General features: G+C 44.9%; 1 non-coding gene across 1 annotated transcript; it reads left to right on the forward strand.

Annotated features, from left to right (window-relative positions):
• Positions 1–496: 496 nt before the first annotated feature.
• Positions 497–609, forward strand: trnal-caa (transfer RNA leucine (anticodon CAA)). The gene is made up of 2 exons: positions 497–534; positions 564–609. It is a non-coding gene; the product is annotated as a tRNA-Leu (tRNA).
• Positions 610–19,358: the final 18,749 nt, after the last annotated feature.

Consider the following 19,358-nt stretch of genomic DNA (forward strand, 5'->3'; position numbering starts at 1 on the left):
TCTGATGGAGCGCAATGAGCAAAGATTTAATAAGCTACTCCTGCCGATGATTCAGCTTAAAGAAGTAAAAGCTTCACGAACAAAAGCAGCTTGCTACCACAGCCAATATTAAATGTACTTGGTGGCACATTACCATTTGCACTGGCTCAAAAGTGGTCTCGGCAGACGTTGTTCCCTACGTAAAGCTGAAAGCGCCAAAGAGCATTGCCATTGAGAAAAAAATCTTTCTTGATGTTAAACATAGAGAGCCTGCCTTTTAGAAGTTCTCCCTCTAAACACCTTGTGCAGCCTCCCGACAGACTAACAAAAAGCGCCTTTTCACCAACTCAATTTATAATACGCCCCTCAAAACTCACAACCGAATAACAATCCATCCGTATATTTGATTTCCAAGATCCATTCAAGGCAACTTGGGTCTTTGCAAGCAAATAATTTCAGGGAAGAAACTCAGTTTAGTCAACTATTGGTGCATTCAGCACACCGCTTGCTTTTGCTTGTCAGGGTGGCCGAGTGGTCTAAGGCGCCAGACTCAAGGACATGTGTCTTTCCAGCTGGCTTGGGTGTTCTGGTCTCCAAATGGAGGTGTGGGTTCAAATCCCACTCCTGACAGCTTCCGTTTTTACCTCTCTTGAATTGTTCCAGTGCTAGCTGACAGTGAATGACTGAAATATAAAAGCAGCAGAAGAAAGCAAGCAACTCAGTGCAATTTGTGAGTATTCTGCACTGATAAAATGCACAGGTTTTCATACTTTTTGGAATTCGTAGCTCAAGAAGTGACTCCTGTTTCATTTTCTATTCACCAACTCGATTTGCATTCCGCCCCTCACACCTCACAACAGAATAACAAACAGCTTCATGTGCCACAGCATTCCCCTGTAGATTCGGTTTGCACTATGAATTAGGCGACCCCGAATGAAATATTTTAGTGTTGGCTCAAATGTGAGGAATTTCATGAACCCCCAAAAAGGAACGCTTGCAGAAAATGCCAGCAATTCAAAGCGTGTAGGCAGCATGAACAGACCAATTCTGCAATTTCTTTTATCGCGGGCGGTGCTTTCCGAGTCGATGGCTCTGCATTAGAAATGAGAAGTGCTGAACTCTAAACACGTTCTTGCCATTACTGCTACTCCTGCTGCTACTCCTTCGTCCTCGAAAAAAGAAAAGACAGGCATGTTTTGAGTCTCAAAATGATCTTCTGGATCCACAAGAAACATGTACATTTGATTGATTCCGCAGTATTTTGGATGTACTGTACTTATAACTTCCATCGAAGAGAGATTTCATCAGTTGCACGAAATTGAAAGTTTCCACTTTTTGTCTGGTATTGAAAATATGTTTAAAAAAAACCATAAACAATTTTCTAACAAACAGCTCATGAATTATTGCCAGGATCTATATTTAGCGTTCGGTAGTGATAACACTGCTGATATTGATTGAGTAGAAATCTATGATGTATTGACAGCTTTATCTGAAGCGAGAAGTCCTAGAACGCCATCTATGAAGTTTAAGGATTCATACCAAGAAATGCCTTTTGTTTCCCACCCCAACTGCTGCTTTGGCATTACACTTTATGTGAACATTACCAGTTTTGGTAGCTTCTGGGCACGATTTTCCTAAATTGAAACTTATTACAAAATTCTTGTAAATCAGGACTAATTTTAATATCAAATGAAATTACTACAGAAGAAAAGGTTTAACTGAAATATGAATAAGACTATGCAAGCCTAAAAAGTAGAACAATTCAATTTATATAACTTATTTTTTCATTTTTTGAGAGATGGGCTCACACACCGGAAGACACTAACGTTTCTCTTTGTTAGAGTATGTGAATAACAGTTTAACCCAAAATGTTTGCAATTGTGATTCTGTTAAAATTCAATAAATCGTCTATCAATAGTAGGAAATTATTAAGAAAGTAAGAAATTGTTTTATTTCATAAACTATTAGACAATGAAGAGAGTTTACTTCACTTTTGTTCTTTTGACTTAAGCGTTCAGCATCCGAACCCATCTGCGGACGGTTGTGTTTCTTGAATCTCTTGTAATCATCAAAAGTCGTTGTTTTGTGCTTCAGTTTTTTCTCGAGTTGTACCATGGATATTTTATGTGATCAATACTTTACATGTTCTTTTGCATTTTCCTTCACATACAGAAAAAGTTCAAGGTGTTCATTTCACTGTGCTGCACATTTACGCTGGACCACCTGTAACAGTACAGGACACGCAGTGAGGAATTCGTGCAGCTTTCAGCTCAATGCCGTGTCCAGAGGGAGGACTCGCTCGCTGAATGATCTCTCAGGAAATCCCGGGTGAGATTCAAAAGGTAAACCTGGCTCTCTATGAACACGAGCAAGGAGTTCTCACTCAACAGAAGATTGCGATGTGAGTACAGTAATATAAAACAACTGAAGATGCCAGGGATTGAACCCCGGATCTGTGGAGCAGTAAGTGACTTGTAGCGCTGACATAAGAGATACTTACATAAAGTGCTTTTACTGACCATATTACAAATCTCAGGAAGTAAGGTCTTAAAACATTGGGCAGTAGTGGGATTTAAACCCACGCCCCTGAGAGAGTGGAGCCTAAAATCCAGCATATTAGACCATTCAGGCACATTACCTCTGGCCCCTTCTCCTTTCCTCTCGTTGCTGAGTATAGGTGCCTCCATGAAATTGAGCCAGGTTTGAATCCCAGCCAATGCATCTCCAAATCATTTCAATTGAATCTGTGATCCTGTAGCACATCCTCTGAAACCAGCAATCGAAATTGGAAACGTCTTCTTCAACACTGAAAAGCTCAATTAGGACAAAGCAGTTGTACACAGGACAGCAGTACCATATGTGTTCTTGATTGATTCAGACTCGTTCTCAGTGGTTCTTGCTCACCAAATATCTTAAAAGCTGAGGAAGAACGCTACGAAAAATACTAATCAAAATACAAAATAATAATCATTATTCACCAGAAACAGCAGAAAAACTGGTCACAATTGTGATTATGTTGCTTCTCTGCTTCAGCAAGGTAATAAAGGACTCTCTGAAAGTAGTAAAGCACTAAAGCACTGCAAAACTGAATTCAAAATCATATTAGGAATTCTGAGTGGTGCCTGCTTACATGCAATCCAATACAGATGTTGTCTTTAAATAAGAATTCACTATGTTTCCCTGCCTTTTCCCTGGAGTGAAACTATTGGATTGAAGGAATTCTTATCACAGGTTTACAAGGTGCTGTTGATATTTGGATAAATCTATGAACTCGTGATTTTTATATACTTTAAAGAACGGCCATACGCACAGAATAAAATTACTGATGATTTTTCCTGAGACGAAGCACAGCTTATCTTTCCAAGACAGCTGATAAAGGCAAGCCAGTGGATACTCTAGCAGAACATGGAAAAATGTTCAGCTTTGTAACCAACCAGGTATGCTTTGTGATTGCTTGAAGTGAAACCCACAATCTCTTTTGAACTTAGACAAGTTATTTCTGATGGAGTGCTATGCGGAAAGACTTAATCAGCTCTACCCCTGAGGATGACTCGACTTGAAAATGCAGAACATTAACGTTTCACAGATAAAAGGAGCACAACCGACATTAAAATTGAGGGCGCACTGTGATTTGCACTGACTCAAAAGTGATCTTGGTAGACAAACTTCCCTGCTGAAGGTGGAAAAAAGAATTTGTGTTGAGAAGAAGAAACACTTTTTTCTCCCTGCTTTGATGTTAAGCTGATAAAGTAGCTTTTAACACATTGCTCCACTTGGTGGTTGTAACACAAAAACTCTTAGCAGCAGTGGGATTCAAACACACACCTCCAACAAGACTGGAGCCTTAACCCAGCACCTTAGACCACTCAGCCACACTAACCACTGTGTCCTGTCTCTTTGTCTCATTACTTGCCCGGAGGAAGCCGGGTGGCTTTCGCTCTTGTCCGACAGTGGCGTTATGACTATGGAACCGACTGCACCTGCTTTTTCTGAGATGCTTCCCCTCTCATGGTAAGATCTCGAATTCTTAAACACCTCTGGATAAAGTTCTTCTGTGGAGCAGGCTACAGACCTCTGCGTACAGCACCCTTGATGTTGTTTTATTTCTATAGCAGCACCCATCCGGAATTTGTTTTTGTTTTACTTTTTATTTGAACAACAAAATAGATTCAATATAAACAAGAGCACATATAACATATTAATAGACTCGTGAGGGGGACATAAATAATACAATCAGACTTTATGGAAAAAAAGGTTAAACAAAGTAAATAAAAACAAGGTCCACACAGCTTTCATGTTCCTACATTTCGAAAGAGTCTGTAAATATCCATTTACGTCTATTTAGAACTATTCAAACGTAGAACTCTTTGCTGATTTAGGTGGTATATTTCCTCAATTACAGGACAGCACAAACAGTTCTTAATGCAGAAATGGAAGCCTGTCTAAATTTTCCTTTCTGTTAAAGACATTTCGGGAAGCACTTTTTTTGGGACACTGATTTTTCTCCTTTGGGGAGCTAAAGAAGACTATAGGGTGTGGCACAGTGGTAGTGTAGTTGATTCTAGCTCAGAAAGTTGCGCGTTCAAATTAGGTTGGGGTCAGCTAAGAGTTTTTCACCATCTGCTGGTGCTGAACCCAGAATTCTCACCATGTAGTTGAGTTCTTCTCAATATCTCAGCATCTCCAAAACATCATGTCCAACTTTAGAGACAGCTACATCAGACAATGAAAGTTTGAGACCACTTTATTATTACAGGTTCTAGCAAACCTGAAAGCTAAGGCGTTTCAGGTCACTTTTTTAATTAAAAAAGTGTCTGAAGCCTCTAAATAAAATTAGCCTTTTTTAATTGTGTATGAAATTCACTCCCATGGGCTCTGAAAGGGGAAATATACTGTTGGGATCCTCGCAAGTGAGGTGTCTCTTCTTGTGGTGAAGCACAGTCATACCTGACTTGTCCGGAATGACCCACGACAGACTTTATCCAGAAGCGACGGCACCACTCCAAGTAGAATGAGAGAGAAACACAGCACGACACGGGGAGTCAAGAGGCTCCCACAATTCACCTTTCCTCACATGACTGATTTCTTCACTAACATTTTGACCGTTTTACAATTACAATGCCTGTTTCACATTAAATAAGTTTTTAAACCATCAATATTTAAGAAAAAAAATAGTACATTTTTTTCCAATTATTAAAAAAAACATTAAATGCCTTGATTGCATAAAGTTTCACAGACAGAAGCAGCACGCTAACACAACCAACATTAAAATGGAGGGCACACTACGATTTGCATTGACTCAAAAGTGATCTCGGCAGTTGTCATTCCCTGCATAACGCAAAAGGTGGCAAACCGCATTTGGTTTGAGTGGACGCAAGAAAGTTTTTGTTTTCTGCCTTGATGTCAAGCTGACAAAGTATCTTTAAACACTTTGCTTAGTTTCTCGAGAGACTGCCAAAAAGCAGCTCCCTCCCTTTCGTTTGAAGTCAGGTGGAAGGGTCTCAACAGAAGCACCTAACAAGGTGAGATTCAAACCCAAGCCCCTGAAGGGGCTAGAGCCTTAATCCAGCACTTCCCACTGTTTAGCCACAGTTACCACTGTACTGTGTCTCTTTGTCACATTACTTGCTCAGAGAAAGCCAGGTGGCTTTCGCTCTTCTGGTCCGACTTAGTAGCATTACGACTGTGTAACGAACTGCACCTGCTTTTTTTGAGATGCTGCCATTCTCGTAGTGAGATCTTGAGTTCTTTAACACCTCTGGATATAGTTCTTCTATGAAACAGGCTTCACACCTCTGCGTACAGCGCCCTTGATGTCATTTTATTTTTACAGCAGCCGCATCCGGAAAGTTGTGTCTTTTACGTTTTATTTGAACAACAAAACTACATACAATACAAACAAGACCACATATAACGTATCAAGAAAATCATCAGTGGCACATGCTATAATACAATTACACTTTATGAAAAACGATTACACAAGGTAAATAAAGATAAGGTCCGCACAGCTTGTTCTTACATTTCGAATGAGTCCGTAAATACCCCTTTACGTCTATTTTGAACTGTTCAAACGTAGGACTCTTCCCAGACCATTTCACTTTATACCACATTCCTAAACGAGGATGCATCTCCTGTTTTAGAACTATTTTGGGTGGTATGGCTTATACAACACACCCACAGTATTCTAATGGTGTACTGCAGATCTGTGCTATAGTTCAGTCGAATTCGAAGGATCCAGCAATCGTACTGGATTGGACTGGGATTCTGAAATGTCTCTTGCAAAAGTATTCGGGTTTGCTTCAACCTTTATAAAAAAAGTGATCTGATCTGAAACTACCCAGCTTACAATCTCTGAGGTAGTTGTCACTAAACTCAGACGTGATGTGGCACACATGTGCCGTGTGCCTTTACTTTTGTAAAAAACTGGTATTGGGAAAAGTTTCTTAATATTTCTTTTGATTAGCATGCAAGAAAATGTGATCATTACCTATGGAATTTCCCGCCAGCGTGGAGCTTGAATTCACAATCTTGAGATTCAGTGTTCAAGAGTCACAGAAGAGGTCGGCCTGGTCTTCAGTTTGCCAACCATAAGCTCCGGCAGTGCTCCTCTGTAAAGCAGATTGTTCGGATCGATTATGTGGGATGGCACTTCGATACTAAGATCGTTTGCAGCACACACATGGTTTCCCCCTTCACGCAAAAAACATAGACGAAGGAAGCTCTCTTGTCTTGGGCTGCTGACTCCCGGATTTAAACCGCTCTGGGTGCCAGCTAAGTCTCTAACAAGCACACTATAAAGACAGGAATTACACTCACATCACGCATGGAATGGCGAGGCCACTTGTTCCAATTGTAGTGTGCTCTCTGAAGGCACCAGTTCTGTTGGGTTTGGGCATTTACTGGGACAATTATTAAATGTAGCAGTAAATCACAAAATGATTCTTTTGATGGCCTTAGAATCCAACCATGCGATATAACTCAAACAACGCACACACACAGGAACTAATACATGAGGATACATTTATTAATACATAGAATATGCGTAAATGAACTTGGTTATAACTTCTACATTAGATACTCAAAACAAGTACATAACTCTTAGGAATTAAATTGATATCAACTGGTTGGGATAACAATTGAATTTTCGAGCAGTAATGCAGTGAAGTTGAATACTCATCCAATCTCTGGGGATTCAGATCTCCTGCGGGCACAAAGAAACAGTTGCAGGCTGTTGCTGTCCAATCCGAGTTCTCTGGCTCAGTGACAGGCTTGATGTGCGGCTTGCGACGGTGCGCTGCTGATGCTCACTGACCGGCTAGTTAGTGTTGGCTTTAACTAGCAAAGTTTGTGCACAGGAGAAAAGATGACTTTGGGTCCCAGCAAGTCAGGAAGAGGACCGGTTCGTTCCTGATGAAGAGCTAGTTCTGAATAGTGATTCAGCTGTCCACAGTTCTGACCTGGTCACGAGGCCTGCTGCTATGCTAACCTCGGGTGGATCCTCTGGTTACTCTCTGGCAACCTCCACTCTAGACTCTTAGAACAAAGGAAAGTTCTGGCACTCGGACACACTGGTCGTTCCGTGGTTGTCCGGGCTGAGTCTCAGGATGGTCAGGAGGCGCGCTGCGAGAATGTCCTGCCTTTGGGAGCCTTCTGCTCCTGGGCCGTCCTGCCCTGGAATTCTCCTTTGAATTCCCTTTAGAAAAGTCCACAGAATTCTCCACTACAGGCTCTCTGTGTTGCTTGTTTTTACCTGGAGGAACTTCAGCTCGTTGATTGGCTGAAAGTTCCATGGGCATCAGAGTCCCACGTGGGTTACTCGGCCCTACCAGTCCCTGATTGGTTGATCAAGGTGAGATATGAGTCACTTACTCCTGACACTTAGGAATGCAGTCCAGATGTCCATCTGGCACTCCCTAGACAGATAGGCACCAATGGATGACCATTGATCATGATAGCCAGGCTTAGCTAAGTGCATCCCCCTTTTTGGGATCTGTCCTTATCAAAAGAAAACATCGTTAAATCAGCCTGCATGAATAGTTTCTCTGTGGCTGCACCACAGAGATGAACAGAGAGATGAGGCCTCATTTGGGAAAGCACAGAAACACTTAATTCTGTCTTATTAACAAGCATTGCCGCTACATATCCCCCCTTTTTGAAGGTCACGAGGTCCTGAGGCGTTGTTGCCTTCAAAACAAAACAGAGTTAAGTGATGTCTCTTGCCATTAGAACATTAACCTTAAATGTCCACATTACTCCTCGAGAATTCATACCGGAACCAGCATTGGATACAAACAGGATGAATAACATCTGGAGTATGTATAAACACGGTAGGACACATCGTCTCAGTCTAGGCATTACACATCAGGAAGTTCACTGTCAATATCTGATACCTCTGTAGTAGATATTTGGGGAGAAGTCACTTCCTTTCTTTTGATATGCTACCTTTGACTCATTCGTGCTACCCGGAGTACATCTTGATTTGAGTGTACAGCATTCAGAGTACATCCAGTCATGATCCAGCTACCCGGCAGTAGTGTTACAATAACAACAGTTCCTGTTCCCAGCCCCCCGATAAACCACAACACCTGTGTTAGGTATCTGCTAGGGTGGTTTGGAGGTTTGTTCCATTAAAGGAACCATCCAATTTCCATTAAATTTCCATCCAATTCAATAGTGTGGCACCTGAAGGCATCCACGACCTCAAGTTTGGTCTTATATTGTCTGGTTCTAGACCGTACAGTGTTAAGTTCAAGCTGTACTATGGCCTTCTCGGGAACTTGCAGGAAAACTGTTTGATTAGGTAGCTGCATTGCGGTAGCTGTATCATGCCTGTCACAAGTCATAGTGACAGTTAAATGTGGTGTGCTGACCAGCCATTTACTTCCCACCTGCTCTTCATGGGGTCCATTAACCTCCCTCTGCCCATTAGTAGCTTTACACCCTTCATTGGTGAATTGTTTAAACACAGCCAATGGATAGCCATACCCATCTCAAGATTTGGAACCGAATTCAATCTTGGTTTGCCTTCTGATGATGGGGTGAATGTCACATATTCCTCTACTGAGAAGAGTGGAATCAAGTGGGTTGGGATTTGTGCCGTGGTTAGATTGGCTACAGTGGCACTAAGCTCCCTTAACAGGTCTTGTGTCAACATTCTGGCCTGTTGCACACAAGCATAAACCCTCTGTATAACACCAACAATCATGTCCACTGGTTGGGGAATAAGGTTTAACCCTGTTGCATAGGAAGTTGCCTGTAGGATTTTTCCTAAGCTTTCCAACTTTTGCTGCTGTCGATACAGTCTGTCACTACCCTCTGGCATCTCTGACCCCTGCCTTCTTGGGGCAGTCAGGGGGAGAGTGCCAGTAGCACACAAACCTACCAGAAAAAGCAAACGTACAACAGTGGCGGCAGCAATCAGTCCTCCCAAAAGTCTTTTTCGGGTGGCTGATCCCAGTCATCTCCTTCTGAGTGACTGTTGCCTTTCTAAGCTGGCGCAGCGTGTACATGGTGTCTTTCTCAGTATGCCTTGTGGCATCTTGGGCACCACCATCCTGGAAATCTGGGGAGATCTGACGCAGCGGCTGATGCTGCTCCTCCGTTTCCAGCGCATCTGCTTTTTCGATTTGTTCATGCCTGTGCTCTAGGAACCCTGCAGGGGGCGGTGCAGTGATGGAGCATGCCTGACCCTCGGCTGAGTGGTCATCTGGAGCACCTGAGTGATCTGGGATTGTTACCCCATTCTCACTGTTCCGGTCCACCCTGCACACCTCCTGATTGAGGAATCCCTCTATCGGCATGTTTACAGTCGTTCGCTGGGGGTAGGTGTAGGACACCTGTTTACTCCCCCCCTTCCCTCGCTAGGGGTTCAGGGAGCTGCCCCAGCACTGGGATAGCTAGTTCACTGTCTTTGAACTCACTATCACTCACCAGGCCCATGTCAGTGCGGGCGGGGATTCTGACACCCCTCTTTGCGATGTCCTGCACTGGCAGGCGGGTGGCTTGACCATCCAGCTCCAGTCTGGGTGAACCACTGTTGGTCAGACTCAGACTGACAGACTGAGCTGGTGGCTGTGAGAAAACCGGCTCGGCTTTCATTCCCTGTCCCTTCCTGGGGACTGGGTGTGTTGGCAACCCTGCCATTGAGGCAGGAACAATCAGGTCAGTCTCACTCACTACCTGGTAGTTGTGAGAAATAATGTTACCTGACTGCAGGTTCCCTGGGTCACAGCAGAGGGAATCGGCATCTGGGATCAGGTGTGTCCACAGCGCAGTAGTCTCAGCGTCCAGCTGGACCTCTTGTCTAACCTGTGAATGTTGCACCAGGGACACCTGGCGGTGGCCCTGCGACAGCTGATCAAGCAGATCGTTACTAATAGAGGACCTCTCAGGGCTAAGGGTGAGGGCTACATCACCAACCTGCTCTCCTGCCATCTGGATCCCTTCCACCACTGCAGGGTGGTGGTCCTGACCCCTCTTGGGTGCCAGGATGCACAGGGAAAGCTCCTTCTCATCGCCAGGTGGGGAGATCTGCTCCTCTTTAGGGATGTAAAAGGGGTGTGCTTTACCTGGTGGATCAGGCGGCTGCTTGGAGCACCGCTCCTGTGGCATGGAGGCTGTTGTGACCTCAGCCGGGACACGACTTCCCTGTATATCCGGGGAACAAGAAAATATTTTTATTTCTTGTCCAGAGGGAACAGAAAGAATCTCCACATAGGCTTCTGTGTTCGGTGGGCACTGTGTGAGCACAGTCTGCCTCTTGGCCCCCCTTTCCTTCTGTACAGAAGGCTTAGGAGCCTTGACCTGTTTCCACACTTTGCCTTTCTGGTGATCCACCAAAGGTTCCTCTCTGAGTTGCATGCCCTTTTCTTTTTCAACCCGTTTGAGCTTGCTGTGTGACATCAAACACCTTTCAACCTCAGTGTCAATCAGTGTCTCACTGGGTAAGACATCTCCCATGGCAGCCTTGAGGTAAAAGCTTCTTGTTTTTCCTCTGTGTTTTACTGCCTGCTCTGTGACTTCAGGGGTGGAGTCAGCACTCGCTTGGGAGTGGCTGACCTCATCCAGGCAGGAACCCTTCCGCTCAATCAGATAGACTGAGGGAGGGCGAGGGGGCGGGTCTCCACCTCCTCCAGTGGAGAGTATCAGCTCATTCACGCTTCCGGCAGCCTTGAGGAGTGGTTGTCCCTGTCCTAATAAAGTTTGTTCAAGCCTGGCCAGGCGGGCAGCTATCAGCTTTATCTACCCCTTTCCCTCCCCTGGTGTTCTCATGGCACTTAGAACGCTGGGTGCGGTCCTGTGTGCCTGCTTTGGAACTTGTCCCACACTGGAGGAGGACAAACAAACTGCACGGAGGAGCACAAGGCAAGTCTTCACAAGACAAAAACCTCTAGTGTGTTTTCAGAGTGCTGTGTACTGGAGGTTTTTGTCTTGTGAAGACTTGCCTTGTGCTCCTCCAGTGCAGGACAAGCCAACACAAGGGGGCACATTCGCCATCATCCAGGCACGCAATGCGATTTGGAAAGAGGCTCGTTTCCAATGAGTTGCACACGAACAATCCATCAGTCCCGCTCAGGGGACACGGAGCCCCAGCCACACACAGCTTCAAGTAGTGAGTGTCGTGGAAATTTAACTATCAAGGAAGCCACAAGAGAGAGTTCTCACCTGAGTAAGGTCTTTATTTCAATATTGCAATATTGGGAGCCCTGCTGCCACTTCGCAAAGTGCATCAGAGACTCAATTAGTTACAAGCAGTACAGGGTTTTTATAAGACGTTGCGCTGTAAAAAAGTTCAGCACTTGGTCCCTTCTAAAACTTCCCCTTTCTCTAAGAGAAAACAGATTACATCATAGAGCGAGAGAAGAAAACTAGATTTGTTATTCAAAGCTTATCAGTTACTTTCAGCTAATTCTAATGACCCAGACAGCATATATTGTTTTGGTACATTGTCTTCTAAACTAACCTAAACAGTGTACTTTGTTGACGAACTGTTTTCTAAAATTCTGCACGTACTGTAGCATAGCAGTTATATCCTTGAAATATTATCTAAAAGCACCAATATATTTTTTTTTGCAAAGCTCTCTACATTTTTAAGAATCAATTAACTCATTAGATTTCCACTACAATTCCCTCCTTTTTATTCTTGAAAATGATTAAAAGTTAGATTCTTCATATGGACTCCCAGGAGGCTCCCATACCTTCAGATTCTTCCGTTTTTATCAGAACATACTGATGCGCAAACATATTCATTATCATATTTCGAAGCATTGGAATAATACAAGTCGAACAGCAACACAAAAACAGGAAGACAAGTATCACAGCTACTATAATCGGTGTTAGTAACTTGAAAAAAAACATTCCCCCCAGCCCAAACAGTGATTCTAACCAAGAGAGAAAAGCAGGTGTATCTTTAATGCCTCTTTCTTTGTCCACCTTATCTCTCAGTTCTTTCAAATGTTGAATAGCAAGCGTAAGATTTCCGTAATCATTGTCATTTGCTGGAATAAATGTGCAACAGGAGTCTCCTATTAAAGCACAGACTCCTCCAGATGCTGCATTTTGTAGATCCAGCACGAACCTGTTCTGAAGTGCCATTAATCTAACTCCCCTTAATTCTTGTTTGATAGCGTCTAAGCCTTCTAACGTGATGTTAATAAACGAGTACATTTCATAGCGAGTAATTTGTAACCAGCGGGCATTAGCTACTGCCTGAATACTCAGTCCTGAGGAAAAAATCATTTCAGCTGCAGTAAATAGTCTATGGTCTTCTGGTACTTTAGAAATATCTGGACCATATCTGTCAGCCCAACTGAGAGCGCGTTTAACCCTTGACTCCCTCTGAAGGGGCTTCATTGAATTTAACAAGTAAGAGTTTACTGGGACAATGAGAATGGAGTGGTGTAGCGTGACTAGAGCACACACTCCTCTCCACTGGGGAGGAAGGCTATCATAAACTTTCGCACCACATTGCCAATACCAATCCATCAAAACCATAGTTCCATCAGATAAAGTATGGTTAGTAACCGTGGTGCTACAGCCTCCTGTTCTTCCTACTGAGGGGCCACGACCTTTATTCTCATAGCAATAAGAGTGATTAACCTTAGAAGGCAGGTAAACTGCTACTTTAACAGGAGAATCAGTCCAGGTAATGTGATTTTTTAGGTAATCCCACAAAGGAGGACATTCTGCTTTTTTACTGGTAACATTAAAGTGAATAGCAAAATGTACTGCTGGATCACTGGGAGAAACAAAGCCTAATGCTACTGTAGTAGACTTATTTATCTTCAAGCCGGCTGCATATGGATGCCCCTTTGAGTAGGTCAAATACGTTATGGTGAAGGTGGGAAAAGATCTAGGATCTGGCTTTGGAAATCCTGCCACTAGACTTATGCATTCAGAAATGTGACTATCAACTGGTCGGGGGAAAAGTTGCATGGGTGAGGCTGTAGAATGAGGCATCAAAGCACATACATAACAAGATGCATTCAATTTCTTTAACTGTACAGTATGATTTATAAATTTGTACCACAAATTACTCATATCCCCCTCATTATCAGTTTCATTCAGCCAGTTTGTATACAAAGAGGCTTCGCGTTTAGACTCCTCTTCTTTCTCGGTGGTGACAGGCCACATAAGAAGAAAAAAGGCTGTGCACATCAGTCCCAAGCAGGTCCCCATCTGTCCTTGTGGAGACATCACTCCTGCACTTTGCTCAGTTCGTTTGTGACCTTTTTGCAGTGGGAAGCATGAATCCAGGGAACCCTTTCCGCGACTTTCACAGCAGTGGCAGTGGTCAGCAGCACCTGGTACGGTCCCCTCCACCTGAGTGAACACCACTTCTTTCTCCTGAAGTCTTTCACCAGAATCCAGTCTCCTGGCTGGAGGGTGTGGCAGAGGTCCTGGTCTGGTGCGGGCAGCGCAGCTTTAACCTGTTTATGAATAGCACTAACAAGTTTAGACATTTTCCGGCAATATGCTACCAAACACTCATCTAAGTGGGTGAGGTCTGTGGCCTCCCCCTTTACCACTGGAAGCCCTATTCTCATGTGGCGTCCAGTAAGAATCTCGTGTGGCGAGAGTCCTATGGTGGAATGTGGCCTGGCCCTTAAATACATCAAGACCAATGGGAGGCACGTTAACCAATTCATTCCTGTCTCAGCCATCATTTTTGTTAGTTTATTCTTTATGGTCCCATTTATACGTTCCACTGCTCCACTACTCTGAGGGTGGTACGAACAATGCTGTTTTAAATCAATGCCTAGGCGATTGGCAAGAAAGGCAATGACATTGTTCACAAAGTGGGTACCGTTATCTGAACTAAGTTTTCCTGGAATTCCCCATCTGGGAATGACATCTTGGAGCAAGTGCTTAGCCACACTTTTAGCATCAGCGTGTTTACAGGGAAAAACTTCTACCCATCTAGAAAACATGTCCACGATTACCAGGCAGTACTTATATCCGTTACATGGTGTTAATTCAATAAAATCCATCATAAGGTGATCAAACGGATCATCTGGGACGAGGTGCGCTGAGGCCTGAGTTTTAGTGCCTCGTCCTACATTGTTTTGGGCACAAATGAGACATTTATTACAAAATTTCTCTGCAAAAGTTGTGAATCCCCTCGTGTCCCATTGCATACTTACCATACTTACCATCCCTCCTTTCGACACATGGTCTCGCCCATGTGTAATTTTAGCAATGTAGGGGAAGAAATGACGGGGAAGACATGGTTTCCCCGTTGGGCCTAGCCAGACCCCATCAGAAAACAAGCCAGACTTTTTCCAGACTGCCTTTTCAGCCGGAGTGGCCAGGGCCTGCATGTCAGATAGTGAAGCCATTGCGGGCTCAGGGCTGAGAAGGGGAAGTAGAAGTGCAGAAGAAAAAGGGGATACTGCAGCCGCCTTTGCTGCAGCATCGGCCCTGGAGTTGCCTCTTGAAATCTCATCCGGCAAGTGGGTGTGTGCTGCACACTTGCACACAGCAATAGAGCTGGGCAACAAAATAGCCTCGAGCAAATTGCTTACCAGGAGGGAGTGTTGGATCGGCGTGCCCTGTGATGTGAGAAACCCCCTATTCTTCCAGAGAGTACCGAAGTCATGTACAACCCCAAAAGCGTATCTACTATCAGTGTAAATAGTAACTGACTTTCCGGTTGCCAGGACACAGGCCCTTGTTAAAGCCAAAAGTTCGGCTGCCTGGGCAGATAAATGCGAAGGGAGGCGAGCAGCTTCGACAGTGGAGTGGTCAGAGACCACTGCATACCCCACATGACTCAATCCGGTGGTCGGGTCCTTACGAGCTGACCCATCAACATAGAAAAGCAACTCAGAGTTAGGAAGGGGAGAAGAAGAGAGATCCTGCCTGGGCGTTACCTGAGAGGTGATGGCCGCCAGGCAATCATGTGGCTCCCCCTCGTCCTGAGTGGGCAACAAGGTTGCAGGGTTTAACACTGTGCATCGCTCGATAGTAACATGTGGCAGAGATAAAAGGACATGATGGTAGTGAAGAGTAGACGCGGAAGAGAAATGTGAAGTTTTACTCTGAAGGAGGATAGAAGCCACAGCATGTGGAACCAAAAGCTTCAGCGGACGATAACAAACCAAAGAGGCAGAGGCCATGACAGCTGCAGCTGCTGCTGCTACAGCTCGTAGACAGGCTGGGAGGCCTCTGGTTACAGAGGTCAGTCGCTGAGAATAATAAGCAACTGGTTTAAGACGGTCTCCGTGCTCCTGTAAAAGGACAGCACTGTAGAAACCAGCCTTCTCGTCAACACATAAAGTGAACCCCTTTGTCATATCAGGAATGCCCAATGCAGGGGCAGACATCAGTGCAGTCTTGAGTTCAACAAAAGCGTTTTCCGCTTCTTCAGTCCAAGTCAGTCTGTCAGTCATATTCAGGCCTGAGGTGTGCACCATGTCAGACAATGGCTGTGCTAGTTTTGCATACCCGGGTATCCACGCCCTACAGTAACCTGTGCAGCCTAAGAAGGACATCATCTCCTTCTTGGTGCGGGGTTTTGGAATTTTTTGGATCGCAGTTATTCGCTCTGTGCCAATGGAGCGTGAATTTTCAGAAATGTCATGACCTAAATATCATACATTCTTTTTTACAAGCTGCAGCTTTGATAGTGAAACTTTATTTCCAGTACTGGCAAGATAATTTAAAAGATCTTTAGTATCCTGAACGCAAGCGCTTTCACTTGGAGAGCAAATCAACAAATCATCAACATATTGCACTAGTGTACTACCGTTTTTAAACCCAAACCCTGAGAGACAGTCCTGCAATGCAGAGGAAAATATAGTAGGAGCCTCGGCATACCCCTGAGGCATACGAGTCCAAGTATACTTTTTCCCTTGAAACGTGAAAGCAAACCAGAACTGGGACTCAGAGTGTACTGGGATACTAAAAAATGCATTTGCCAAATCTATTACAGAAAAAACCTTTGAGTCCCCGGGGATAGATGACAAAATAGTGGTTGGATTTGGAACAACAGGAGCTCGAGCATATATGGCATCATTTACTGCTCTTAAATCTTGTACAGGGCGCCAGGATTCCCCATCAGCCTTTTTCACGGGGAACAGCGGAGTGTTACAGGGAGATGTTGGGCAGGGAATCAAAATTCCTGTGGCGACCAGCTGTTCGATCACAGGTTTAAGCCCAACCTCAGCGTCTGGCCTGAGCGGATACTGGGGCTTACTCGGCCTATAGGTGGACTTGGGTTTTACTTCGAGCGGGGAAGCCCCCTCCATTAATCCCACATCATATTTGTGAGCCGCCCAGAGGGAGCTGGGCACCCCCTCTAGTGCGGGATGGGAAGTGTCAACACAAACAATGCACCCATCTGATCATCTGGAGCCGTGAGATGCACTGTCCTCCAGGTCTGAAGGATTGCTGAGTATGGGCACCAACTGGCCTGGAGGGTGGCATTATATTTAACTCCCCTCAGTCTGGAGCTGACCACGAACAGCTCTCAACACACCGTTGGACAAAACTGCCCACGTCCTGCCAGCGAAAACCTGATGCTTTAGCAAGGGAAACATGAGGGTGCGTTCCCGCTCGATAAAGTGTCTTCTGCTCCTCTGTTAAGGTAATAGCTAACGCTGCAAAGTCTGTCGAAATTAAATACCCATTGCTTTTTATCCTATCACTACACTGTCCATTCCCGGACCACGCTGCCTCAAATTCTTCATCTGGACCTGCAAAACTAACCCTTGCTGTACAATGCAAATTGTTCACGTCTTGAAAATCACCTTGGCCTGACCACAGTCTTTTTATTTCTTGTAAAAGAAGTTGTGGTGTTTGTTCCTCATCCTGCACTAAGTCCCAGCTGTAGTAGTAATCAGGGACCGTGGGTGAGTGTTGCATTAACATGGTGCGTGGCAAGCAATTTTCATTGCGGGTTAGCTCAAGCCCTTTTTCTGAACAGACAATGGACCCATTTTGCAGAGCAAATCTCTGCCACACAGATTAACAGGGCACTCTTTAGAAAGGAGGAAGGAGTGGTTACCAGGCCCAAACCCATGCTGCTGGCATTCCACTGTCAGGGGTGCAGTAAAATAAGACTTTGTGGGATTACCCGTTACCCCTATTGTTAAAATGGATTTTGAGGAGGGGTCGAATCTATAGATAATGTCTCTGAGTAACGAATGCGTGGCTCCAGTATCCACTAAAAACTCATAAGGATCTCCATTTATGTATAAAGTGATCTTGGGTAGCTGGGAAGGGGAAGAGAGGGCAGGTAGGATAAAAGTCTCGGTGCCCTCAGGCCCTACCTCAGCTTGCGATGAACGTCAATCCCTTTTTTCCACCTGCCAGGGTGAGCTCACGGTTACCTCAGGTGGAGGTGGTGGTGGTAGGTCCCAGTTGTCGCCGCCGCTTCTCCGTTTCTCTGTGTTGTGTTCAGGGCAGTCACGAGCCCAGTGTCCCGTCTGTCCACACTTGAAGCAAGTCTGGAAGTCCCCTCTCGGGCTTTTGCTTCTTCCTCTTCGGCCACGCCGGGCACGCTGTCCTCTCCCTCTGTTCTGGTCACCCTGGTAAAATTGTAACTGAGCCATTTGCAGCTGGTGAAGCTGATAATAATCCTTTCGGGCTTTTCGCTCTCTCTTGTCTGTGAGCTGTCTTTCAGCATGATAAGCATGGCGACATACTTCTGCTAATCGGGCAGTGTCCCAGCCTATACAGGTAGTTTTTACCATGCCACTTATTTCTGGAAGCAGTCCCTCTACAAAAAGGTTAGTGAGTTGGGTTTCATAAACTGATCCTGCCTCTCCTGCTGAGGGTTCAGACAGGCCACTTAGATTACTGAAGAGAGGAGTCAATCTCTCCAAGTAGTCATTACAGGTTTCCTCAGGTTTCTGGTTACATTGTCTTAGCACTACCCAATCCACTTTCCCCGTATATTTAGCCTCTATTCTGCGACATATGGCATTAAGCTGGGTCTGATAGATACTGCCAGCGTCGCTGCTGTATGGGTGGTCAGGGCTAAACTCATCTTGACCCTCTCCCTTTACATCACTATACTCAAGCTTCAAAGTTTTTATAAAAACAGTCTCTAGCTCTCCACTCGTGGGTCTGCTTTGTGCTACTAGCCGTCTCAGGGCTGTTGTGTACTTACGCCCATTGGTTTTGGGGTTTGGCAGCTCCCCTATAACTGCCGCCAACTCACTTAATTTCCATGGGCGATAAACGAGGACAGTAGGTTCCTCATTCTCACCGGTGCGGGGATTAGGACATTCAATCATTGGCATGTGGAGCACCCCCTCTCCCTCCTCCATAGACTGGGGACGCGGAACGGCAGAAGTATCTGCAGAGCGACCCCCTCCATACCGCACTCCTCTCCTTGTGCGGGAAGGCGAGAGCATCCCCTCCGCGTCACCCTTTTTCTCATCCCGTCGCCTATTATACGGAGAAGCCGGCCGGCCCTCCCCATATGGTGGAGGCGACGGAGGGGTAGTCTCAGGAGCAATAGCTACTGCAAGACAATCTAATTCGGGATACACTTTAGTAGTGCTCAACATCATCTGTTCAGGTTTTTTACCCCATCCTGATCCATGCTTCCTAGCACACTCCTCCCACACACATACACATCTGCACATATATTTAAAATCCCACCCGGGATCTCCCTCTGGGTTAGGTGAATCTGTCATTTCGTGTAATAATTGTATGGCCCATGGCTGAAAACTACCTACACGGGGCCATCTCTCATTTGTCCATACTGACATATTGTCGGAAAAAGGTTGACAGTATATTAACCCATATTCTCTTCCCACTATATTCATGGGCGTTTCAGTTTTCTTTCCACTATTGCCTGACGTACTTTGTCTTTCTCTAACTTGCGCCTCAATTTTCCACAACTCAAAACACTTCCAATCGACTTTCTT

Source organism: Lepisosteus oculatus, chromosome 14 (assembly GCF_040954835.1).
Source record: "Lepisosteus oculatus isolate fLepOcu1 chromosome 14, fLepOcu1.hap2, whole genome shotgun sequence".
NCBI classification, from domain to species: Eukaryota; Metazoa; Chordata; class Actinopteri; order Semionotiformes; family Lepisosteidae; genus Lepisosteus; species Lepisosteus oculatus.